The sequence below is a fragment of the Anolis carolinensis genome, unplaced genomic scaffold (genome assembly GCF_035594765.1).
Source record: "Anolis carolinensis isolate JA03-04 unplaced genomic scaffold, rAnoCar3.1.pri scaffold_7, whole genome shotgun sequence".
Lineage (NCBI taxonomy): Eukaryota > Metazoa > Chordata > Lepidosauria > Squamata > Dactyloidae > Anolis > Anolis carolinensis.
The window spans coordinates 40,941,714-40,954,450 of NW_026943818.1; the positions used below are offsets into that span (position 1 = coordinate 40,941,714).

Below are 12,737 nucleotides of genomic sequence, written 5' to 3' on the forward strand. Positions count from 1 at the left end.
AATGAGGTTATGATTTTACAAATTAAGCACCAAAACATCATGTTATACAACAAATTTGACCGAAAAAGTAGTTCAATACGCAGTAATATTATGTAGTAATGACTGTATTTACGAATTTAGCACCAAAATATCATGATAGTTTGAAAACATTGACTACAAAAATGGCTTGGATAAGTGAGGCTTGGATATGTGAGACTCTACTGTATATATAATATTATTATTCTATTATTATTGTAGTATATTATCATATTATTACTACTAGCTGTGCCCGGCCACGCATTGCTGTGGCAAAGTGGTGGTGGTATTGGTTAAAAATTGTTGTGTAATTTTTATTTGACGTTATTTGTATTTTTTAAATTAATTTTATTGTAAGTTATCTTTTTATTTATTATATTTTATTATTTTCTTGTATTATTTTTAGTTATTTTCTGTTATTATAGTATTTTATTGTATTAATTTTTAGTGTTTTTAATTATTTTTAGGGTTTTTATTATTATTTTTTATTGGGTTGCTAGGAGACCAAGTTGGAGGAGCATAGCCTTCTAACTGGCAGCAATTGGATAAAAGCAATTATTCCTCTCTCTCTAATTAGGACTTTATTTTTCTTTTCTTTTTGTTGTATCAACCTAGGGGCGTGGATGATGGGTTGTGTTGTCAAATTTCGAGGTTGGGGGGCCTGTAGTTTTGTTGTTTTGTGGGTCGCCGTGATGCCATCACTCTTTTATATATAGATAGATATATATGTAATGTGCATAATTCCCATGGAGTAAACAACAAAACCACTGGACCAAATATATATATATATGTGTGTGTGTGTGTGTATTGGATAATCCAGAACGTTGGATAAGTGAGTGTTGGATAAGTGACACTCTACTGTATATAATTCTTATATTGTGATATACGAATAATATAATATATTGTATGTACATATGGCTTGTAAGCCGCCCTGAGTGAGAAGGGCGGGATATAAATGTTGTGAATAAATAAATAAATGTTCCAGAAGCATTCTCTCCTGACGCTTCGCCCACCCTACGACAGAGGTGGCGAGGTCTGTTATTATTTATGATCAGATCATCTAATGTAATATTTATTTATTATTCATCTCATAATGTATGATTAGATTGTACTACTATTATTAGTACAATAATAATAGTCTGATGATGTTGCAGCCCAAAAAAAGGGGGGGAGGGAGGGGGAGAGGAGAGTAGTTGCCATGGCGACCGGGCTCTCCAGAGCCTTTGTGAATGAATGGGAACGGGATGAATGAATGGCTCTCTCTCTCTCTCTCTCTCTCTCCCCCTCATTCAGGCTGCAAAGGGGCCGGGATGGGGCAGCCGGCATTTGGGGGGCCCTTTCCCCTCAGAAGGAAATATAACCAGCCAGGCTGTTTAGCTGTATTGGAACAACAACAACAGCAGCAACAACAACAACAGCAGCTCGAAAGAGTCGAAAGTTGCATCTGTCGAGTAGAAAATTTAGGTACTGCTTTATGCGGGGAGGCTAATTTAACTAATTAACAACAACAACAACAACAGCTCGAAAGACTCGAAAGTTGCATCTATGGAGTAGAAAATTTAGGTACCGCTTTACGCGGGGAGGCTAATTTAACTAATTAACAACAACAACAGCTCGAAAGACTCGAAAGTTGCATCTGTCGAGTAGAAAATTTAGGTACCGCTTTACGCGGGGAGGCTAATTTAACTAATTAACAACAACAACAACAACAGCTCGAAAGACTCGAAAGTTGCATCTATGGAGTAGAAAATTTAGGTACCGCTTTACGCGGGGAGGCTAATTTAACTAATTAACAACAACAACAGCTCGAAAGACTCGAAAGTTGCATCTGTCGAGTAGAAAATTTAGGTACCCGCTTTACGCGGGGAGGCTAATTTAACTAATTAACAACAACAACAACAACAGCTCGAAAGACTCGAAAGTTGCATCTATGGAGTAGAAAATTTAGGTACCGCTTTACGCGGGGAGGCTAATTTAACTAATTAACAACAACAACAGCTCGAAAGACTCGAAAGTTGCATCTGTGGAGTAGAAAATTTAGGTACCGCTTTACGCGGGGAGGCTAATTTAACTAATTAACAACAACAACAACAGCTCGAAAGACTCGAAAGTTGCATCTGTCGAGTAGAAAATTTAGGTACCGCTTAATGCGGGGAGGCTAATTTAACTAATTAACAACAACAACAACAGCTCGAAAGACTCGAAAGTTGCATCTATCGAGTAGAAAATTTAGGTACCGCTTTACGCGGGGAGGCTAATTTAACTAATTAACAACAACAACAACAGCTCGAAAGACTCGAAAGTTGCATCTGTGGAGTAGAAAATTTAGGTACCGCTTTACGCGGGGAGGCTAATTTAACTAATTAACAACAACAACAGCTCGAAAGACTCGAAAGTTGCATCTGTGGAGTAGAAAATTTAGGTACCGCTTTACGCGGGGAGGCTAATTTAACTAATTAACAACAACAACAACAGCTCGAAAGACTCGAAAGTTACATCTGTGGAGTAGAAAATTTAGGTACCGCTTTACGCGGGGAGGCTAATTTAACTAATTAACAACAACAACAACAGCTCGAAAGACTCGAAAGTTGCATCTGTGGAGTAGAAAATTTAGGTACCCGCTTTACGCGGGGAGGCTAATTTAACTAATTAACAACAACAACAGCTCGAAAGACTCGAAAGTTGCATCTATCGAGTAGAAAATTTAGGTACCGCTTTACGCGGGGAGGCTAATTTAACTAATTAACAACAACAACAACAGCTCGAAAGACTCGAAAGTTGCATCTGTGGAGTAGAAAATTTAGGTACCCGCTTTACGCGGGGAGGCTAATTTAACTAATTAACAACAACAACAACAGCTCGAAAGACTCGAAAGTTACATCTGTGGAGTAGAAAATTTAGGTACCGCTTTACGCGGGGAGGCTAATTTAACTAATTAACAACAACAACAACAACAGCTCGAAAGACTCAAAAGTTACATCTGTGGAGTAGAAAATTTAGGTACCGCTTTACGCGGGGAGGCTAATTTAACTAATTAACAACAACAACAACAGCTCGAAAGACTCGAAAGTTACATCTGTGGAGTAGAAAATTTAGGTACCGCTTTACGCGGGGAGGCTAATTTAACTAATTAACAACAACAACAACAGCTCGAAAGACTCGAAAGTTGCATCTGTGGAGTAGAAAATTTAGGTACCGCTTTACGCGGGGAGGCTAATTTAACTAATTAACAACAACAACAGCTCGAAAGACTCGAAAGTTGCATCTGTGGAGTAGAAAATTTAGGTACCGCTTTACGCGGGGAGGCTAATTTAACTAATTAACAACAACAACAACAGCTCGAAAGACTCGAAAGTTACATCTGTGGAGTAGAAAATTTAGGTACCGCTTTACGCGGGGAGGCTAATTTAACTAATTAACAACAACAACAACAGCTCGAAAGACTCGAAAGTTGCATCTGTGGAGTAGAAAATTTAGGTACCGCTTTACGCGGGGAGGCTAATTTAACTAATTAACAACAACAACAGCTCGAAAGACTCGAAAGTTGCATCTATCGAGTAGAAAATTTAGGTACCGCTTTACGCGGGGAGGCTAATTTAACTAATTAACAACAACAACAACAGCTCGAAAGACTCGAAAGTTGCATCTGTGGAGTAGAAAATTTAGGTACCGCTTTACGCGGGGAGGCTAATTTAACTAATTAACAACAACAACAGCTCGAAAGACTCGAAAGTTGCATCTGTGGAGTAGAAAATTTAGGTACCGCTTTACGCGGGGAGGCTAATTTAACTAATTAACAACAACAACAGCTCGAAAGACTCGAAAGTTGCATCTGTGGAGTAGAAAATTTAGGTACCGCTTTACGCGGGGAGGCTAATTTAACTAATTAACAACAACAACAACAGCTCGAAAGACTCAAAAGTTACATCTGTGGAGTAGAAAATTTAGGTACCGCTTTACGCGGGGAGGCTAATTTAACTAATTAACAACAACAACAACAACAGCTCGAAAGACTCGAAAGTTGCATCTGTCGAGTAGAAAATGTAGGTACCACTTTACGCGGGGAGGCTAATTTAACTAATTAACAACAACAACAACAGCTCGAAAGACTCGAAAGTTACATCTGTGGAGTAGAAAATTATCCTTTTATATATATAGACTAGCTGTGCCTGTCCACGCGTTGCTGTGGCTTATGGGAATCCTTTGTTGGCCAGGTGGAATAGCAGTGAATAGCCTTGCAGTCTCAAAGCCTGGCCGTTTTCTGGAGTAGCTGGAGCTGTTGGTTGTATGAACGTGGAGGCATGGGTGAGGGGTTGTGCTGCCAAGTTTAGTGTTTCTGGGATGTGTGGTTTTGTTGTTTTGTCCTAAGTCGAAACGTCACTACCCTTTTATATATATAGATGGGGAAGACCATTGCTTTGACTATGCGGACCTTCTTTTGTTGCCCGTGTGATGTCTCTGCTCTTCCTTATTTTGTCAAAGTTGGTCATTGCTCTCCTCCCAAGAAGGAAACGGTGCACAAGGACAATAATAAAGTTGGGCGAGTGGGCCGCCAAGGCAGGCAGGCAGGCAGGCAGGCGTGGGGCTCGGCAGCGCCCTTGGCCCACTTGGCGAGGAGCCCGTGAGCAGGAGGAGGAGTCCTGCCCGAAGCAAGGCCACGCTGTGCTCCTCCAGGGAAGCCACGGCCAGCCCTGCGTCATTGCTCGGCAGGGAAACGGGGTGGGTGGGTGCGTGGGTGGGTGGGTGGGTGGGCAGCCCGCCAGGAAATTCGCCCACAGCCCCTTCCCTTCTCTCCTCTTCTCTCTCTTGGCTGGATATTTTTAGCCTTTGCTGGAGTCAAGGGCTAAAGGGGAAATATGTGAGCGAGAAAGGGAGAGAGAGCCCTGGAATGCAGCGGGGCCTCTGCTTGGACAGCTGCCCGCCAGGCCCTTGGGCCTCCCAGGCTGACCCTTGGCCTCCGCTCCCTCCCGCCACCTCCTTCCTCCCAGGGACTGGGCAGCCGGCCCACTGGACCCTTGACCCGCATCTAGCCTTGTCCATCCTTGTCTGGGCCATTCTGTCGTGAAATATATTATTACTAGCTGTGCCCGGCCAGGCGTTGCTGTGGCGAAGTCTGGTGGTCTGGGAAATAAAGTATTGAGGAATTGGTGGTAGTTAAGGTCAAGGGTCAAGGTTTTTCCCGACATTAAGTCCATTATAAATCTATATATATAAAAGAGTAATGAAATTTCAGCCTAGGACAAAACAACAAAACTATACATCCCAGAAACACTAAACCTGGCAGCACAACCCCTCATCCATGCCTCTAGGTTCATACAACAAAAAGAAAAGAAAAATAAAGCCCTAATTAGAGGGAGAGGAATAATTGTTTTTATCCAATTGCTGCCAGTTAGAAGGCTAAGCTCCGCCCACTTGGTCTCCTAGCAACCCACTCAGCCCAGGGGACAGGCAGAGTTAGGCCTCACTTAGGCCTCTTCCACACTGCCTATAAAATACAGATTATCTTATTTTAACTGGATTATATGGCAGTGTGGACTCAAGGCCCTTCCACACAGCTATATAACCCATAACCCATTAAGTCCATTGACTTAATGTCAGGGAAAACCTTTACCCTTTAGCTTAACTACCACCAATTCCTCAATACTTTATTTCCCATACCACCATGCTTCGCCACAGCAACACGTGGCTGGGCACAGCTAGTGGGTTATATAGCTGTGTGGAAGGGCCTTGAGTCTACACTGCCATATAATCCAGTTCAAATCATATAATCTGTATTTTATAGGCAGTGTGGAAGAGGCCTAAGTGAGGCCTAAGTCTGCCTGTCCCCTGAGCAGAGCTTAGCCTTCTAACTGGCAGCAATTGGATAAAAACAATTCTTCCTCTCCCTCTAATTAGGACTTTATTTTTCTTTTCTTTTCGTTGTATGAACGTAGAGGCATGGATGAGGGGTTGTGCTGCCAAGTTTAGTGTTTCTGGGATGTGTAGTTTTGTTGTTTTGTCCTAGGCCGAAACGTCACTACCCTTTTATATAAATAGATGGTTTGAACGAATTGAATGGCAGGAGGGAATGAATGAGAACTAAACTTCTAAAACATTAAGGCCTGCAATGACTAACTGCCTGCTTCTGACCTGGAATTAACAGTTGCTAATTAGGCCTGAAATAGTTGACCTGCCTGTGATAAGAACGGTGACAGTGGTAAGAGAAATGTTCACATCAAGTTAAGGAAATGTTTACAGCTGTTGAGAAGGAAGTCAACACAAGGCCAACGCCAATCAAGAAGAGTCAACATCTGGTCCAGGAAACTGAGATGGTTCCAGGATGGAAGACGTCTATCATTCATTTACAACTTGGGGACAAGATCAGCAAAATCTATACACATTATAAAAGTGTGTATGTGTGTATGTGGAGAAGGTGTCCACTTGCACAGACGGCCTCCCTTTGGCCTCCAGAAAGAGCTCTAGTTCCGGCTGAGCAGGAGACACCATGGCCCTCCCTCCACCGACATGCAGGTTACGGTGACTACCTTGAGCGTGTATCCCAGACCGTGACTCCCATGAACGTGTTTCCCAGACCCTGCCCGTGTCCTCCACAAACACAATTCTGCCCCTCACCTAAGGGAAGGAAGGCCTCCCTGTGGGGACCTTTTCTGTTTCTCCTCCAGAATGGACATCCCAGGGTTCCTTAATTTGCATGACCCCGCCCACTGCCTCTCCCTTAACCCTTTCCTACTCTTTCCTACGGCACACAGTTAACAGAGGAATTGATCAACAACTGAGCAAGAAGTTTGGGGAAAATTCACATCATGATTGACAGGAGTTGTACTTGACCTCCATCCAGAGAGCCCAGTACCAATGTGAACCCAACCAACGATGGATCTGGACCACACTTGCCACAGATGATGGGACTTGCAGTATCTTCACTGATACTGTGACCCCCACCGACAATGAGCTGGGACCAAACTGGGCACAGAGAAGCCCCATGACCGACTGAATATACTGCAGGAGTTTGGGGGAATTGACCTCGGTTTTGGGAATTGTAGTTCACCTACATCCAGAAAAACCGTGATCCCCACCAACAATAGATTGGGACCAAACTTGGCACAGAGAAGACCCTTAATCAACTGAACATACTTCATGGGTTTGGGGGAATGGACCTTGGTTTTGGGAGTTGTAGTTCACTTGCATCCAGAAAGACGTCAGATCTGGACCAACTTGGCACACAGACCCAACATGGCCAACTGTGAATACTGGCAGGGTTTGGGGGTGATTGCCCCAGGAATCTGGGAGTTGTAGTTCACCCTTATCCAGAGAAGACTGAACCCAGCCAACGACGGATCTGGATGAAACTTCAGTGATATGACCCAACATCCCAAAACAAACAAGGCCTGCCGGGTCCACAAGCTAGTCATAATAATAACAACAACAACAACAACAACAGCAATAATCAATACATGATGGTTGTTGGAAAGCATGCACAGACTCCCACCCCTCCTTGGTGCCATCCTTGGGGGCGGAGAGGCAGGATGTGGCCTTTGTGGGCGCCCCGCCCTTCGCTTCCCGGCCACCCCGCCCACCCACCCACGTCTCTCTCTCTCTCGCTTTCCCAGGGATCCTTTTGTGGTTCGGCAACCAGAACGAGAAGAATCCGCCCCAGATGAGATTGCAACATACACGGAACGCACACGCCAAGCGAGGGCACGCCCTGTGGACAGGCCTGGGGTTCAGGGGCAGGGCACTGCGGTCTCACTGGATTGCACACTTGGAAGGGATCCCTGGAGATCATCCTGCTCGGTGGATCTCCGCTTTTCTAATGCCACAACCCTTAAAACACTTCCTCATGTGATGGAGACTGTCAGAGTAATTTACGCAGTCTAGGATCTGGCCAGTCTAGGAACTGGTCAGTCTGGGCCCATAACCAATTGTCAGAGTAATTTACGCAGTCTAGGATCTGGCCAGTCTAGGAACTGGTCAGTCTGGGCCCATAACCAATTGTCAGAGTAATTTACGCAGTCTAGGATCTGGCCAGTCTAGGAACTGGTCAGTCTGGGCCCATAACCAATTGTCAGAGTAATTTACGCAGTCTAGGATCTGGCCAGTCTAGGAACTGGTCAGTCTGGGCCCATAACCAATTGTCAGAGTAATTTACGCAGTCTAGGATCTGGCCAGTCTAGGAACTGGTCAGTCTGGGCCCATAACCAATTGTCAGAGTAATTTACGCAGTCTAGGATCTGGCCAGTCTAGGAAATGGTCAGTCTGGGCCCATAACCAATTGTCAGAGTAATTTACGCAGTCTAGGATCTGGCCAGTCTAGGAAATGGTCAGTCTGGGCCCATAACCAATTGTCAGAGTAATTTACGCAGTCTAGGATCTAGCCAGTCTAGGAACTGGTCAGTCTGGGCCCATAACCAATTGTCAGAGTAATTTACGCAGTCTAGGATCTGGCCAGTCTAGGAACTGGTCAGTCTGGGCCCATAACCAATTGTCAGAGTAATTTACGCAGTCTAGGATCTGGCCAGTCTAGGAACTGGTCAGTCTGGGCCCATAACCAATTGTCAGAGTAATTTACGCAGTCTAGGATCTGGCCAGTCTAGGAACTGGTCAGTCTGGGCCCATAACCAATTGTCAGAGTAATTTACGCAGTCTAGGATCTGGCCAGTCTAGGAACTGGTCAGTCTGGGCCCATAACCAATTGTCAGAGTAATTTACGCAGTCTAGGATCTGGCCAGTCTAGGAACTGGTCAGTCTGGGCCCATAACCAATTGTCAGAGTAATTTATGCAGCACAGCAGCAGTTGGATTGAGTCAGAGGAACTCAGCACGAAGAGACATCAGAGACGATCGTAAAACTATATACAGTAGAGTCTCACTTATCCAATGTTCTAGATTATCCAACGCATTTTTGTAGTCAATGTTTTCAATACATCTTGATATTTTGGTGCTAAATTCGTAAATACAGTAATTACTATGTAGCATAACTTATTATTATTATTATTGTTATTACTATGCAGAGGCTGGATGGCCATCTGTTGGGGCTGTTTTGATTGTGCTTTTCCGGCACGGCAGAAAGGGGTTGGACTGGATGGCCCTTGGGGATTTCTTCCAAATTCTATTCATTATTATTGTTATTATTATTATTATTATTATTATTATTATTATTATTATTATGACACAGCAAACAAGATAGATATGCTGGATTTCGTTTCACAAAATCACAAGTCGAACACTTCCCAAGTGTCTAGGACTGTGTGATGTATTATTATTATTATTATTATTACTACTACTATGTAGAGGCAGGATGTCCATCTGTCGGGGCTGCTTTGATTGTGCTTTTCTGCACGGCAGGTGGGGCTGGGTGGCCCATGTGGCCTCTTCCTCTTAATTCTGTGTTGTGTTTTTTAGCCTATTGTGTATATTTTATTATTGGTTTCTGTTGTTGTCCTTTGATGTTTCATATTTTATTATCTCTTGTATTTGGATTTTGCTGTAAGCCATTATTATTATTATTATTATTCCAGCCCTTTGTTTCTCTGGTTCTGTGGGCAGGCCGTGCTCCCGAGGTGGAGGGTTTGCACAGGCCAGCCGGCCAGTCCAGCGCTCGGCCCTTCCTTGTGTCCAGTCTCTCTCCCTGCCCCTCCTGAGGTCTTTTTGGACTCCAGATTGCCCTTGACCAGTGACCAGTGATTGCCTTTGACCAGTGACAGCCTCCCCGGCCGGCCTCCCAGTTTCCGCACCGCATTCCCGTCCACCACGTGCACATCCGGCCTGAGTCACGTCCTTCCTTCCTTCCTTCCTTCTCTCTCGTGCGAGGACGTCAATGGTGCCGCAGCCTCCTTGGCTGAGTCATGCGCAGCTCGCTCAGCTCGCTCGGCTCGGCACTCCACGCCGGTCTCCCCTGTGATTCCTCTCCCAGAAGCCCCATCCGTGTTGTCTCGTGGTGGACGGCCAAAGGGCAACAACCTCAGCTCGGTCATCTCGGCTTCAGGCTCTATGTGCTCCGTCCACAAACTCTCCTCCAGCGCCGTGTTTCAAAAACATGTTGATTTTCAAAGTATTATTTATTGGGCATAACTGACCGGGATATCCATTCAGATATCTTATTTATATACTTAACGACAGCCGTCAGAATTAGTTTTGCTAAAAGGTGGAAGCAAAAGGAAACACCGGATATGGAAGAATGGTAACAGAAAGCGAGAGAGATCAAGAACATGGATAAATTAACTTTTTTTTCTAAAGAAAAATACAGGTAACCCAATAAAATACACAGACTGGTCTAAAGTAGAAGAATTTGAAAGGAAAAGAAGTTGAAGGATATCAATTAAAGAACAGAAGGACGATTTAGTATTTTATGAAGAAGTAAAGAATCATTGACTCAGCCAAGATAAAGGACAACATTCTTTTTTTTGGTTATTATTATTATAACTGTGTTTTGAAAAGGAAGCCTCTTTGAGGAATATAGTTAAACGCCTTCAGGAAAGGAAGGGCTGAGAGTTACATTGTGACTCTTCTAGTCTGGAGTGTTGGTTTTAAATCCCAGGAGAAGTGGATTTAAAAGTTTAAATTGTCCTGTTTGTGTTTCCTTGGTGAAGGAACATATTTACACAGAATCCAATTTATAAAACCATCCTTTATAAGAGAAAAGCCTGAATTGTTATTGAAACTGCTATGCTTTTTGATTGCTTAAATTCAAATAAACAACAAGTTCTCTACCTTTGCTCGTTTCCGCAAATAATACGCTGTCATCTAAACACCTAAATTCAATGCCGATTATAACAATGACAAGACAGACAACAGATACAGGCTAGTGGTGCAGCCGGTTAGTAGCCAGCTGCAATAAATCACTACTGACCGAAAGGTCATGAGATCGAAGCCCGGGTTGGATTGAGCTCCCGACCATTAATAGTCTAGCTTGCTGTTGACCTAAGCAGCTCGAAAGACAATTGCATCTGTCGAGTAGAACATTTAGGTACTGCTTTATGTGGGGAGGCTAATTTAACTAATTTAAGGCCCCTGGCGGTGGCGCAGTGTGTTAAAGCGCTGAGCTGCTGAACTTGCAGACCTAAAGGTCCCAGGTTCAAAGCCCAGGAGCGGAATGAGCGCCCGCTGTTAGCCCCAGCTCCTGCCAACCTAGCAGTTCGAAAACATGCCAATGTGAGTAGATCAATAGGTACTGCTCCGACGGGAAGGTAACGGCACTCCATGCAGTCATGCCTATGGCCACATGACCTTGGAGGTGTCTACGGACAACGCCAGCTCTTGGGCTTAGAAATGGAGATGAGCACCAACCCCAGAGCGTGAGTAGATCAATAGGTACTGCTCTGGCAGGAAGGTAATGGAGATGAGCACCAACCCCCAGAGTCGGTCACGACTGGACTTAACGTCAGGGGAAAACCTTTACCTTTTTACCTATGACACCATAAAACTTCCAGCAGTGTGCGGAAGAATGAGGAAGTACTCCATCAAGGACTCGGTGTCACAGTGGACAATGAAGCCGCAGCGCCCCCCCCCCCCCCCCCCCCGTGGCCGGAATAGAGCATACCCTCGTGAAGCCGGAAGCTGCGAAATGTTAAATTGCCTCTGTGTTTTTGTCTGTGTGTGTCGTATGCCTAATGGCATTGAATGTTTGCCCTAATAATAATAAAAAGGAAGGCGGAATATAAATACTGTAAATAAAATAGAATAAATAAAATAAGAGTGTGTCGATCCTCTTCGTTCATCACGCTTGCCATCTTTGACCACACTCAGTCCGGAATGTCTTGGCCGTCGTCGGTGGCTGTGAATATTTGGAGAGTATCCAACGGCTTTAATCGCTCCCTTTCCTTCCAGAAGCTGGACTGTGTGTGTATGTGTGTGTGTGTGCGGACAGGACGGGGACGAAAAAGGCCTTGGTTTGTGCCTGACCACGGTTGCCCCGGTGGCGGGAGCCACGCACAGAGGAATGCGGGCCTGACGCAACCGCTTTTCTTCCTGGCAGCTGCAGTCTTGGCCCAGCGTCCTCAGTTTCCCTTTTGTTGCTTCCTCTTTGGCCTGGCGGATCATCAGCCAAAAGGTTCCCGCTTACTTCTTCGCTTTCTTCCCCGGCTTAAAGCCACTCGCCGCCATCGAGAGGAAGAAGTCCAGCTGCCCAAAGAGATAGAATCGTAGAGTTGGAAGAGACCTCGTGGGCCATCCAGTCCAACCCCATTCTGCTAAGAAGCAGGAAATCGGGTTCAAAGCATCCCCGACAGATGGCCATCCAGCCTCTGCTTAAAAGAGATCATCCGGAGTTCTCGAGTTGGATGCCATCTGTATGCAGATGATGTCCAACTCTATCACTCCTTTCCACCAGATGCTAAGGAGGCTGTGCAGGTCCTGATCTGGTTCTTGGGAATTGTCCTTCATGTGGTTTAACAACCTGAACTGAAACTAAACTAGGGAAGGCTCCAAGTCCAGATGGCCTGCTCGAGGGCCTATTGGAGCCATTGCAAAAAAGCCAGACCTCTCCTAACAGACAGTGAGTATCATTGTTATTATTATCATCATCTCAGGAAACCCAAAGCCAAACCTGAATAGAAACTAAACTAGGGAAGGGTTCGAATATTGTTATCATCATCATCATCATCATCATCATCATCATCATCATCATCATCATCATCACTATCATCATCCAAAAGCCAAAGCCAAACCTGAATAGAAACTAAACTAGGGAAGGGTTCAAATATTGTTATCATCATCATCATCATCATC

At 44.6% G+C, this 12,737-nt stretch overlaps 2 long non-coding RNA genes across 2 annotated transcripts in view; one reads left to right on the forward strand and one right to left on the reverse strand.

Moving 5' to 3' along the window:
• Window positions 1–10,721, forward strand: part of LOC134293206 (uncharacterized) — a 14,092-nt gene extending 3,371 nt beyond the window's left edge. The window contains exon 2 of the long non-coding RNA XR_010000215.1: window positions 7,623–10,721. This is a non-coding gene — a long non-coding RNA (uncharacterized LOC134293206). The remainder of the gene's footprint in view (window positions 1–7,622) is intronic.
• Window positions 1–12,737, reverse strand: part of LOC134293205 (uncharacterized) — a 37,844-nt gene that overhangs the window by 10,097 nt on the left and 15,010 nt on the right. The gene's annotated exons all lie outside the window — the stretch shown is intronic.